General features: G+C 35.9%; 1 protein-coding gene across 4 annotated transcripts in view; it reads left to right on the top strand.

The window, feature by feature from the left end:
• The window catches only part of LOC132781575 (ubiquitin carboxyl-terminal hydrolase 22-A), a 219,000-nt gene that overhangs the window by 1,506 nt on the left and 204,711 nt on the right, over window positions 1-12,783 (top strand). The window contains exon 1 of one of the 4 annotated variants that reach the window (XM_067473683.1): window positions 1,593-1,613. The exons of 2 other annotated variants lie outside the window; for them this stretch is intronic. The gene's annotated coding sequence lies outside the window, so the exon portion shown is untranslated. Of the gene's footprint in view, window positions 1-1,592; window positions 1,614-4,142; window positions 4,181-12,783 lie in introns of those variants that run through there. One more of the 4 variants, XM_067473682.1, reaches the window with a different exon arrangement.

The following is a 12,783-nucleotide window of genomic DNA, read 5'->3' as shown; positions in this document are numbered from 1 at the left end:
GGAAGAGGAAGGTGAGCCAGGCACCACCAGCATCCATACACTCATCCATACATTCATCAATACATTCATCAATCAATCAATCAATAATGGGTAGGAAGAGGAAGGTGAGCCAGGCACCACACTCCCCAGCATCCATACACTCATCAATACATTCATAAATACATTCATCAATCAATCAATCAATCAATCAATAATGGGTAGGAAGAGGAAGGTGAGGCAGGCAGGCACCACACTCCCCACCCTCAGCATCCATACACTCATCCATACACTCATCAATCAATCCAATCAATCAATCAATATTGGGTAGGAAGAGGAAGGTGAGGATATACAGGCAGGCAGGCACCACCAGCATCCATACACTCATCCATACATTCATCAATAAATAGTAGATAGGAATACAGACACACACACAGACAGGAGGCTTCCTAATAATAATAATAATAATAATAATAATAATAATAATATATTCATAAATATATAATAGATAGTGCTTCGTCTGGAGCGGATCCACCGAGGCCACGAAGAGGAAGGTGAGAATATACAGGCACCACCACCAGCATCCATACACTCATCCATACATTCATCAATAAATACATTCATCAATCAATCCTAGAATCAAAGATTTGGAAGAGACCTCCTGGGCCATCCAGTCCAACCCCATTCTGCCAAGAAGCAGGAACATCTCATTCAAATCACCCCCAACAGATGGCCATCCAGCCTCTGTTTCAAAGCCTCCAAAGAAGGAGCCTCCACCACACTCCAGGGCAGAGAGTTCCACTGCTGAACAGCTCTCACAGTCAGGAAGTTCTTCCTCATGTTCAGATGGAATCTCCTCTCTTGTAGTTTGAAGCCATCCAATCAATAATGGGTAGGAAGGGGAAGGTGAGGCAGGCAGGCACCACACTCCCCACCCTCAGCATCCATACACTCATCAATAAATACATTCATCAATAAATACATTCATCAATCAATAGTAGGTAGGAATACAGACACACACAGAGACAGGCATCTTCCTAATAATAATAATAATAATAATAATAATGCTATAAATAAAAAATAGATAGGAATACAAACAGACACAGGGACAGGCGTCTTCCTAATAATAATAGTAATAATAATAATAATAATGTTATAAATAAATAATAGATAGGAATGCAAACAAACACAGAGTCTTCCTAATAATAATAATAATAATAATAATATATTCATAAATAAAAAATGGATAGGAATACAAATACACAGAGAGACAGGCGTCTTCCTAATAATAATAATAATAATAATAATAATATATTCGTAAATAAGTAATAGGAATACAGACACACACAGAGACAGGCATCTTCCTAATAATAATAATATATTCATAAATAATAGGTAGGAATATAAACAGACACAGATAGCACACTCCTCATCACCATCAGCATCATACATTCATCAATACATTCATCAATCAATCAATCAATAATGGGTAGGAATACAGACACACACACACAGACAGGCATCTTCCTAATAATAATAATAATAATAATAATAATATATTCGTAAATAAATAATAGGTAGGGATGCAGACACAGAGACAGGTCTGGAGTGGGACCGCCGAGGCCAGGAAGAGGAAGGTGAACCAGGCAGGCAGGCAGGCAGGCAGGCAGGCACCACCAGCATCCATACACTCATCAATAAATACATTCATCAATCAATCAATCAATCATGGGTAGGAAGAGGAAGGTGAGGCAGGCAGGCACCACACTCCCCACCCTCAGCATCCATACACTCATCCATACACTCCTCAGTAAATACACTCCTCAATAAATACATTCATCAATAAATACACTCATCAATAAATACACTCCTCAATAAATACACTCCTCAATAAATACACTCATCAATCAATACACTCATCAATCAATACACTCATCAATCAATACACTCATCAATCAATACACTCATCAATCAATACATTCATCAATAAATACACTCATCAGTAAATACACTCATCAGTAAATACACTCATCAGTAAATACACTCCTCAATAAATACACTCCTCAATAAATACATTCATCAATAAATACATTCATCAATACATTCATCAATCAATCAATAGGAGGTAGGAATACAGACACACACAGAGACAATAATAATAATAATATATTCATAAATATATAATAGATAGTGCTTCGTCTGGAGCGGATCCGCTGAGGCCAGGAAGAGGAAGGTGAGAATATACAGGCAGGCAGGCAGGCACCACCATCCATACACTCATCCATACATTCATCAATCAATCAATCAATCAATCAATAATGGGTAGGAATACAGACACATACAGAGAGACAGGCATCTTCCTAATAATAACAATCATCATCATCATCATAAATAATAGGTAGGAATACAGACAGGTGTCCTAATAATAATAATAATAATAATATAAATAAATAATAGATAGTAATACACACACAGAGAGAGACAGGCGTCTTCCTGATATTAATAATAATATAAATATAGAATAGATAGTGCTTCGTCTGGAGTGGGACCGCTCAGGCCAGGAAGAGGAAGGTGAGCCAGGCAGGCAGGCAGGCAGGCACCACCACACTCCCCATCCATACACTCATCCATACACTCATCAATGAATCCAATCAATCAATATTGGGTAGGAAGAGGAAGGTGAGGCAGGCACCACACTCCCCACCCTCAGCATCCATACACTCATCCATACACTCATCAATACACTCATCAATACATTCATCAATACATTAATCAATTAATCAATAATGGGTAGGAAGAGGAAGGTGAGGCAGGCAGGCACCACACTCCCCAGCATCCATACACTCATCCATACACTCATCCATACACTCACCCATACACTCATCAATAAATACATTCATCAGTCAATCAATCAATCAATCAATAATGGGTAGGAAGAGGAAGGTGAGGCAGGCAGGCACCACACTCCCCACCCTCAGCATCCATACACTCATCCATACACTCATCAATCAATCCAATCAATCAATCAATCAATCAATCAATAATGGGTAGGAAGAGGAAGGTGAGGCAGGCAGGCACCACACTCCCCACCCTCAGCATCCATATACTCATCCATACACTCATCCATACACTCATCAATCAATCAATCAATCCAATCAATCAATCAATAATGGGTAGGAAGAGGAAGGTGAGGCAGGCAGGCACCACACTCCCCAGCATCCATACACTCATCCATACACTCATCAATACATTCATCAATACATTCATCAATCAATCAATCAATCAATCAATCATGGGTAGGAAGAGGAAGGTGAGGCAGGCAGGCAGGCACCACACTCCCCAGCATCCATACACTCATCCATACACTCATCAATACACTCATCAATCAATCAATAGTAGGTAGGAATACAGACACACACACAGAAAGGCATCTTCCTAATAATAATAATAATAATAATAATAATAATAATAATAATATAGTAATACAGACACACACACAGAAAGCATCTTCCTTATCATAATTAAAAATGCATTCAGAAATAAATAATAGGAATACAGACACACACAGAGACAGGCATCTTCCTAATAATAATAATAATAATAATAATAATAAATAGTAATGCACACAAACACACACACACAGAGAAAGGCATCTTCCTAATAATAATAATAATAATAATAATAATAATAATCTTGTATAAATATATAATAGGTAGGAATACCGACACACACAGAGACAGGCGTCATAATAATAATAATAATAATAATAATATATTCATAAATATATAATAGACAGTGTTTCGTCTGGAGCGGATCCGCCGAGGCCAGGAAGAGGAAGGTGAGACAACAGGCAGGCAGGCACCACCAGCATCCATACATTCATCCATACACTCATCCATACATTCATCAATACATTCATCAGTCAATCAATCAATAATGGGTAGGAAGAGGAAGGTGAGGCAGGCAGGCACCACACTCCCCACCCTCAGCATCCATACACTCATCAATAAATACATTCATCAATAAATACATTCATCAATCAATAGTAGGTAGGAATACAGACACAGAGAGAGAGACAGGCGGCTTCCTAATACCACTACTACTACTACTACTACTACTACTACTACTAATAATAATATATTCATAAATATATAATAGATAGTGCTTCGTCTGGAGCGGATCCGCCGAGGCCAGGAAGAGGAAGGTGAGAATATACAGGCAGGCAGGCACCACCAGCATCCATACATTCATCCATACATTCATCCATACATTCATCCATACATTCATCCATACATTCATCAATACATTCATCAATACATTCATCAATCAATCAATCAATAATGGGTAGGAAGAGGAAGGTGAGGCAGGCAGGCACCACACTCCCCAGCATCCATACACTCATCCATATACTCATCCATACATTCATCAATAAATACATTCATCAATAAATACATTCATCAATCAATAGTAGGTAGGAATACAGACACACAGAGAGACAGTCGGCTTCCTATTAATAATAATAATAATAATAATAATAATAATAATAATAATATATTCATAAATAAATAATAGGTAGGAATATAAACAGACATAGACAGCACACTCCTCATCACCATCAGCATCATACATTCATCAATCAATCAATAATGGGTAGGAATACAGACACACACAGAGACAGGCATCTTCCTAATAATAATAATAATAAATGTAAAAATAAATAATAGGTAGGAATACAGACACACACAGAGACACGGAGACAGGCGGCTTCCTAATAATAATAATAATAATAATAATAATATATAAATAAATAATGGGTAGGAATACAGACACACACAGAGACAGGCATCTTCCTAATAATAATAATAATAATAATAATGATAATATATTCATAAATAAATAATAGGTAGGAATATAAACATCAGCATCATACATTCATCAATACATTCATCAATCAGTCAATAGTAGATAGGAATACAGACACACACACAGAGACAGGCGGCTTCCTAATAATAATAATAATAATAATAATAATAATAATAATATATTCATAAATAAATAATAGGTAGGGATACAGACACACACACAGAGACAGGCATCTTCCTGATAATAATAATAATAATAATAATAATAATAATAATAATAATAAATGTATAAATATATAATAGGTAGGAATACAGACACACACAGTGACAGGCATATTCCTAATAATAATAATAATATATTCATAAATAAATAGTAGGTAGGAATACAGACACACACAGAGACAGGCGGCTTCCTAATAATAATAATAATAAATAGTAATGCACACAGACACACACACACACACACAGAGAAAGGCATCTCCCTTATCATAATCAAAAAATGCATTCATAAATAAATAATAGTAATATAAACACACAGAGAAAGGAATCTTCCTGATAATAATAATAATAATAATAATAGATAGTAATACAAACACACACAGAGACAGGTGTCTTCCTGATAATAATAATGATATATTCATAAATAAATAATAGGAATATAAACAGACACAGAGACAGGCATCTTCCTAATAATAATAATAATAATAATAATAATAATGTTATAAATAAATAATAGATAGGAATGCAAACAGGCACAGAGTCTTCCTAATAATAATAATAATAATAATAATAATATTCATAAATAAATAATGGATAGGAATACAGACACACACACAGAGACAGGCGTCTTTCTAATAATAATAATAATAATAATAATAATAATATATGTATAAATAAATAATGGGTAGGAATACAGACACACAGAGAGACAGGCGTCTTCCTAATAATAATAATAATCATCATCATCATCATAAATAATAGATAGGAATACAAACACACAGAGAGACAGACATCTTTCTAATCATCATCATCATCATAAATTAATAGGAATACAAACAGACACAGAGACAGGCATCCTCCCAATAATAATAATAATAATAATAATAATAATAATGTTATAAATAAATAATAGATAGGAATGCAAACAGGCACAGAGTCTTCCTAATAATAATAATAATCATAAATAAATAATGGATAGGAATATAGACACACACAGAGACAGGCGTCTTTCTAATAATAATAATAATAATAATAATATATGTATAAATAAATAATGGGTAGGAATACAGACACACAGAGAGACAGGCATCTTCCTAATAATAATAATAATCATCATCATCATAAATAATAGATAGGAATACAAACACACAGAGAGACAGGCATCTTTCTAATAATAATAATCATCATAAATTAATAGGAATACCAACAGACACAGAGACAGGCATCTTCCTAATAATAATAATGTTATAAATAAATAATAGATAGTAATGCACACAGACACATATAGAAAGTCAGGCATCTTCCTAATAATAACAACAACAACAATAATAATAATAATGTTATAAATAAATAATAAATAGTAATGCACACAAACACACACACAGAAAGGCATCTTCCTTATCATAATCAAAATAATAGAGTCATAAATAAATACTAGTAAAATAAACATACACAGAGACGGGCATCTTCCTTTATAATAATAATAATAATAATAAATAGTAATGCATACAAACACACACACACAGAGAAAGGCATCCTTATTTTAATCAAAATAATAGACTCATAAATAAATATTAGTAAAATAAACACACACACAGAGAAAGGAATCTTCCTAATAATAATAATAATAATAATAATATAATAATCATAAATAAATAATACATAGGAATACAAACAGACACAGAGACAGGCGTCTTCCTAATAATAATAATACATTCATAAATAAATAATAGTAATACAAACAGACACAGAGAGAAAGGCATCTTCCTTATCATAATCAAAATAATACACCAGACACAGAGACAGGCATCTTCATAATAATAATAATAATAATAATAATAATAATAATGATGTTATAAATAAATAATAGATAGTAATACACACACACACACACAGAAAGGCATCTTCCTTATAATAATCAAAATAATACACTCATAAATAAATAATAGTAATATAAACACACACAGAGAAAAGAATCTTCCTGATAATAATAATAATAATAAATTCATAAATAAATAATAGATAGGAATACAAACAGACACAGAGACGGGCATCTTCATAATAATAATAATAATACAGTTATAAATGAATAATAAATAGTAATGCATACAAACACACAGAGAAAGGCATCTTCTTTACAATAATAATAACACATTTATAAATAAATAATAAATAGTAACGCACACAAACACACACACAGAGACAGGCATCTTCCTAACAACAACAACAACAACAACAACAATAATAATAGTAATAATAATAATACATGTATAAATAAATAATAAATAGTAATGCACACACAGAGAAAGGCATCTTCCTAATAATAATGATGATGATGATGATGATAATAATAATACATGTATAAATAAATAGTAAATAGAAATGCACACAGAGACAGGCATCTTCCTTATAATGATGATGATAATAATAATATATTCATAAATAAATAAGTGATAGTAATACAAACACACACAGAGACAGACATCTTCATAATAATAATAATACAGTTATAATGCATACAAACACACACAGACATGCATCTTCCTTTACATCATCATCAAAATAATAATACATTCATAAATGAATAATAGATAGTAATACAAACACACAGAGAGACAGGCATCTTCCTTATAATAATAATAATAATAATAAAATTATAAATAAATAAATAATAGTAATATATATACTCATATACACTGAGACAGGCATCTTCCTTATAACAATAATAATAATACATTTTTTTATAAATAAATAATAAATTAATGCATACAAACACACACACACACAGAAAGATGAGCATCTTCATAATAATAATAATAAATTTATAAGCAAATAAATAGTAATGCACACAAACATAAGAAACAAAATTCGCAAAACACAACATCTATATAAATAAAAATGTAATGTTCGTTTGTGGGATTAACATAACTCAAAAACCACTGGACGAATTGACACCAAATTTGGACACAAGACACCTCTCAGGCCAACAAGTGACCATCACTCATAAAAACACTGAAAAACACAGCAGAAGTGACTTAAAACCCAAAAAATAAAAAATACATTACAATGCATGTGCAAAGCCACATATATATACGCAAACACACATATATACACATATGCACAAATATATGCACACACAAAGCATATACACAGACTGGGCCACAACAACGCATGGCAGGGGACGGCTGGTAAACAATATAAAACAAACAGATACATAACACAATATAAAAACAACCATCATGCAACAGCTAGTGGCCTGAAATAGTAGCAGTCCCTGGTCATTAATGATAATAATAACAACATGGTGTCTCAATCAAGGGGAATATAAATAAAAAAATATTTATTTATTTATGACATTTTAACCCCATTTTTCTCCACCCCGAGGAAAGGCGGCTTACAGTTAGGCAGCTATTTGATGTCTTCAAAACCAATGTATAATTAAAATAATTATTTAAAATAGAATTTTAATGTACATAAAACATTTGAAACATATAAAACAATATCTTCACTGTTAACCATATTATCCAAAGTCATAGTCTGGGCCATTCCAATAGTCATTGCACAAGATCTCCAAAGGCTTGATCAAAAAGCCACATTTTCATTTTCTTGTGGAAGGTCAGGAGGGAGGGGTCTGATCTGATTTCCTTGGGGAGGGAATTCCACAGCTCAGGGGCCACCACTGAGAAGGCCCTATCTCTCTGCCAGTCATGCCTGCAAAGGAAGTGGGATTGAGAGCAGGGCCTCTCCAGAAGATCTTAAGCTCCGAGATGGTTCATAGGGAGAGATCTGTTCAGACAGCTAAGCTTGGCCGGAACTGTTTAGGGCTTTATAGGCTGATGAATAATATATCAAATACATAATAATAATGCATCACACAGTTTTAGGTACAACGTGTGACCCAATACAAAAGCCAGCATAGTGATCTTGTTTGCTGTGTACTCATCCTGTTGTGTATAATAATAATAATAATAACATAGTGTCTCAATCAAGGGGAGTATACATTCATAATAATAATAATCATAATAATACATAATAAAAATACATGACATAATCCTAGGCACTTGGGATCCAATACAAAAGCGAGCATAGTGATCTTGTTTGCTGTGTACTCATCTTGTTGTGTACAATAATAATAATTATTATTATTATAATAATAACAACATAGTGTCTCAATCAAGGGGAGTATACATTAATAATAATAATAATACACAATAAAAATACATGACATAATCCTAGGCACTTGAGATCCAATACAAAAGCAAGCATAGTGATCTTGTTTGCTGTGTACTCATCTTGTTGTGTATAATAATAATAATAATAATAATAATAATAATAACATAGTGTCTCAATCAAGGGGAGTATACATTAATAATAATAATAATACATAATAATAATACATAATAAAAATACATGACATAATCCTAGACACTTGGGATCCAATACAAAAGCGAGCATAGTGATCTTGTTTGCTGTGTACTCATCTTGTTGTGTATAATAATAATAATAATAATAACAACAACAACAACAACAACAACAACAACAACAACATAGTGTCTCAATCAAGGGGAGTATACATTAATAATAATAATAATAATAATAATAATAATACACAATAAAAATACATGACGTAATCCTAGGCACTTGTGATCCAATACAAAAGCAAGCATAGTGATCTTGTTTGCTGTGTACTCATCTTGTGTATAATAATAATAATATAGTGTCTCAATCAAGGGGAGTATACATTAATAATAATAATAATAATAATATACATGACATATTCCTAGGCACTTGGGATGCAATACAAAAGCGAGCATAGTGATCTTGTTTGCTGTGTACTCATCTTGTTGTGTATAATAATAATAACATAGTGTCTCAATCAAGGGGAGTATACAATAATAATAATAATAATAATAATACATAATAAAAATACATGACATAATCGTAGACACTTGGGATGCAATACAAAAGCAAGTATAGCGATCTTGTTCGCTGTGTACTCATCTCGTTGTATATCCAGTAATAATAAATTTAAATTATTAGCCCTTAGGCCAGTGGTTCTCAACCTGTGGGTCCCCAGATGTTTGGCCTACAACTCCCAGAAATCCCAGCCAGTTTTCCAGCTGGGAGTTAAGGCCAAAACATCTGGGGACCCATAGATTGAGAACCACTGCTTTAGGCCGTATCATCATATTGAACCGAATAACAAAGCTTGATACAACTTAATAAAACTCTATGTATTAAGTTAAATAAGGCACTTATGATAATACTATAAAAGTGTAATAAAACTGTATATATATATAATCTATATATGTACACACACATCTGCCTACCCCCCCTCCCCCCACACACACAACTGACCCCATCAGTCCCACAGTACATCTCAGCCTTCAAAACATTTAAAACCAATTACAGTTATTGTGGTTTATTTATCATGTCATCTGCAACCAGAACATTGTATTACATTTCTAACAGAACAAAGCAAACAAACAGACAAATACAAAACTTGTGAGTTTGGTAGTTGATTAAATGTCCTTTGACCAGTATCTGTCCCCTTAGAGTTCCTCTGGTGTTGCCGCAAGAAGGTCCTCCATCATGCATGTGACAGGGCTCAGGGTGCATTGCAGCAGGTGGTCAGTGGTTTGCTCTTCTCCGCACTCGCATGTCGTGGATTCCACTTTGTGGCCCCATTTCTTGAGGTTGGCTCTGCATCTCGTGGTGCCAGAGTGCAGTCTGTTCAGCGCCTTCCAAGTCGCCCAGTTTTCTGTGTGCCCAGGGGGGAGTCTCTCATCTGGTATCACCCACGGATTGAGGTGCTGGGTTTGAGCTTGCCACTTTTGGACTCTCGCTTGCTGAGGTGTTCCAGCGAGTGTCTCTGTAGATCTAAGAAAACTATTTCTTGATTTAAGTCATTGACGTGCTGGCTGATAGCCAAACAAGGGATGAGCTGGAGATGTCTCTGCCTTGGTCCTTTCACTATTGGCTGCCACTTCCTGGCGGATGTCAGGTGGTGCAATACCGGCTAAGCAGTGCAATTTCTCCAGTGGTGTAGGGCAAGACACCCCGTGATAATGCGGCATGTCTCATTAAGAGCCACATCCACTGTTTTAGTGTGGTGAGATGTGTTCCACACTGGGCATGCATACTCGGCAGCAGAGTAGCATAGCGCAAGGGCAGATGTCTTCACTGTGTCTGGTTGTGATCCCCAGGTTGTGCCAGTCAGCTTTTGTATGATATTGTTTCTAGCACCCACTTTTTGCTTGATGTTCAGGCAGTGCTTCTTGTAGGTAAGAGCACAGTCCAGAGTGACTCCCAGGTATTTGGGTGCGCTGCAATGCTCCAGTGGGATTCCTTCCCAGGTAATCATCCTCAGAGCTCGGGATGCTTGTCTCTTCTTAAGGTGAAAGGCACATGTCTGTGTTTTAGATGGGTTGGGGATCAGCTGGTTTTCCCTGTAGTAGGCAGTAAGAGCACCTAGAGCTTCGGAGAGCTTCTGTTCTACCATCTCAAAGCTCCCTACCAAAGCTCAAAAGCTCCCTCCCAAAGTTATTGTGGTGATTAATCAATTAAATAGTATATTTTGCTAAGATCATTAGCAATTGAATTCATTCATCAAAAGCTTGCTTGAATAGGTAGGTCTTCAACTGGTTCTTGAAATATAACAGGGAAGGAGCAGTTTTAATCTCAATGGGGAGGGAGTTCCAAAAGGCTGGGGCAGCTACCGAGAAGGCCCTCTCTCTCATTGCCTCCAATTGTATTTGTGGCAGTGGGGGTGGCAGTGAGAGAAGGGTCTCCCCAGAAGATCTTAATGGTCAGGCAGGTTGGTAAGAGGCAATGTGGTCAGATATGTAAAGGCCAAAACCAGCACCTTGAATCGGGCCAGAAACATAATGGCAGCCAGTGTAGGTGCTAGAACGGGTCCAGCACCGGTCAGTAACCTGGCCGCAGATCTCTGAACTAGTTGGGAGTTTCCGGGCACTTTTCAAGAGCAGCCACACATAGGGCCCATTACAGTAGACTAAATGGGATGTATCTAAGGCATGGACCACCATGGCCAAGTCTGGCTTCTCAAGGTACGGGCACAACTGGCCACTGCCGATACCTGGGCTCTAGGCTTAGCGATGAGTCCGGGAGGATGCCCAGACTGCGGACCTGTGACTTCAGAGGGAGTGTGACCCCATCCAGCACAGGTTGCCACCCTATAGAATCATAGAATCAAAGAGTTGGAAGAGACCTCCTGGGCCATCATCCAGTCCAACCCCATTCTGCCAAGAAGCAGGAATATTGCATTCAAAGCACCCCTGACAGATGGCCATCCAGCCTCTGCTTAAAAGCTTCCAAAGAAGTAGCCTCCACCACACTCAGGGGCAGAGAGTTCCACTGCTGAACGGCTCTCACAGTCAGGAAGTTCGCCCTCATGTTCAGATGGAATCTCCTTTCTTGCAGTTTGAAGCCATTGTTCCGCGTCCTAGTCTCCAAGGAAGCAGAAAACAAGCTTGCTCCCTCCTCCTCCCTGTGGCTTCCTCTCACATATTTATATATGACTATCATGTCTCCTCTCAGCCTTCTCTTCTTCAGGCTAAACATGCCCAGCTCCTTAAGCCGCTCCTCATAGGGCTTGTTCTCCAGACCCTGGATCATTTTAGTCGCCCTCCTCTGGACACATTCCAGCTTAGAGTCAATATCTCTCTTCAATTGTGGTGCCCAGAATTGGACACAACATTCCAGG

This window comes from Anolis sagrei, chromosome X (assembly GCF_037176765.1).
Source record: "Anolis sagrei isolate rAnoSag1 chromosome X, rAnoSag1.mat, whole genome shotgun sequence".
In the NCBI taxonomy this organism is placed as follows: domain Eukaryota; kingdom Metazoa; phylum Chordata; class Lepidosauria; order Squamata; family Dactyloidae; genus Anolis; species Anolis sagrei.
Note: the sequence above shows the minus strand (reverse complement) of the source record. Positions and strands in the feature narration are given on the sequence as shown.